This window comes from Macaca mulatta, chromosome 3 (assembly GCF_049350105.2).
Source record: "Macaca mulatta isolate MMU2019108-1 chromosome 3, T2T-MMU8v2.0, whole genome shotgun sequence".
Lineage (NCBI taxonomy): Eukaryota > Metazoa > Chordata > Mammalia > Primates > Cercopithecidae > Macaca > Macaca mulatta.
This window is the reverse complement of record NC_133408.1, coordinates 78069856-78071956: the sequence shown is the minus strand read 5'-3', so window position 1 is coordinate 78071956 and position 2101 is coordinate 78069856. Positions and strand designations below refer to the sequence as shown.

The following is a 2101-nucleotide window of genomic DNA, read 5'->3' as shown; positions in this document are numbered from 1 at the left end:
GTGGCAATGTTGGGGTAACAGGACGTGAGGCTCTTAAAGAGCAGAAGCCAGTCTGTTCCTGTGAAGCACCAGATTCTCAACTTTTACCTTAAAGGTATAAAAATTAAATTATTTTCAGTTCAAAAGGCTGCCTGCAGATGTACAGCACAGAGTTGAAAGGGAAACAGCCTTAATTACAGACATGGTCACAGACGCTATACTGGTCTAGATCTGCCCTGTCCAACGTGGTGGCCTCTGGTCTTATGTGACTGAGCACTTGAACTATGATGAGGTGGAACTGAGACGTGCTTTAAATGCAAAATATATACCGGATTTCAAAGACTCAATACGAAGAAGAATAATTTCTATATAAAGTATCTCATAAACAATTCTTATATTGATTACATGTTGAAATAGGATATTAATTTCACCTGGTTCCTTTTACTATTTTAATGTGGCTACCAGAAGGTTTAAAATTTCATATGTGGTTCTCATTATTCAGAGGTAATGTGTTAATTATCATTTTCTTGGAGTTCCAGTAATTGTCTTGACAATACCTGTGACAGTCCCAGGTCTGTCTAGTTTAATTCAGTCCAAAGGATTTCAGCAGTAGTTTGCTGAAAACAGGAGAGAGTATCCTCTCTTTAAGGAGACAAATGTCTACTGAAGTCACTTTCATGGCAAAATGATAGCTGCCTTTTTTTTATTTAGTTATTATCATATGTTCCAACTTTATGACAGGGCTCAGTAATGGGAGCAGTGGCTGAATTTCTGAGTCTGGATTTACTTTGTTTTTGCACCATATTATTCCTGTTTTCTAAATACTCAGAACCCTTGTAGCTGATAAATTACACTAAACTACTCCTGCGCTCCATAGATATATTACTCTAAAATCCTGACTTCTAAATCGTTATTGTTGTCCTCTATGAAGAGTAACATCCGAGCCTCCTGACAATGTCATCCTTTTAGGAAAAAAAGTGATCTTACTGTTTGTTTTTTCACTGTTCTAAAAGATTAGTGGATGTGCTCACTTTGGCAGTACATATACTAAAATTGGAATGATACAGAGATTAGCATGGCCTCTGAGCAAGAATGACATGCAAATTGATGAATTATACCATATAAAAATACTTTAAAAATAAAAAAAATAAATTTTAAAAATACTAGTGGATAAAGCATATAGCTTGAGTAGGGTTCCCTGCAATGTCCTCACCCCATGGTCTTCTGACTGCCTTCTGCCCTTGCTGTTATGTGGCCAGAGCCTGACCCACCCCAACCCACCCCACAAGGCTTCACTTCAAACACCTTGTGCCTTCCACAGGCCCTATCAGTCTCAATGCCCCAGTCCTAAGTCTGAACCTACATACTTTCTCTCAACATCAAGACTTACCTGAATATATGCCAAACTCCCTCAAACAAAACGTAACACAATAAAATATGAGCAGCTGCTTTATTCTTCTTATCTTTTATCCCCGTTTGTTGAAATCTTCTGGAATTTTAGTTTTGGATTTTTGTAATGTTATGTTTTTATTTCAGAAAATCATTTTAACAGTTGTATTAAACTGTACAACTACATTGTCAAAAATTATTTAGTCACAAGGTTTGCTGGTTCCTTTGCTTATGGTGGCTTGGCATGTACTATAGCTTTCCTTTTGCTGACTTCCTTATCCTGATTCATTTTTCATTTGCCTAAGGCATCCTTCAGGGGCCTTTTCCTCTTCCCCAGAAAGAATATATGACAATTTGGGGATCCACTGTATCTAAACAAGAATTTACTGTAGTCACCTATTTGACATCTTAGATCTACAATTCTAATCTCAAAATTATTTGCCCCCAGAACTTTGTGAGCACTGTTTTATTATTATTTTCTTTTTAGAGACAGGGTCTCACTCTGTCACCCAAGCTGGAATGCAGTGGTGCAATCATGACTCACTGCAGCCGTGAACTCCTAGGCTCAAGTGATTCTCTTACCTCAGCTTCCTGAGTCACTGGGATTACAGGCATATGCCACCATACTCAGTTAATTTTTTTTTTTTTTTTGGAGAGATGGGGGTCTCACTATGTTGCCCAGGCTGGTCTCAAACTCCTGGCCTTTAGTGATCCTCTTGCCTCGGCCTCCCAA

At 38.2% G+C, this 2101-nt stretch overlaps 1 non-coding gene across 1 annotated transcript; it reads left to right on the top strand.

Annotated features, from left to right (window-relative positions):
* The first annotated feature begins 1002 nt into the window (after window positions 1-1002).
* LOC114677174 (U6 spliceosomal RNA) lies at window positions 1003-1106 on the top strand. Its single transcript, XR_003728478.2, has one exon. It is a non-coding gene; the product is annotated as a U6 spliceosomal RNA (small nuclear RNA).
* Window positions 1107-2101: the final 995 nt, after the last annotated feature.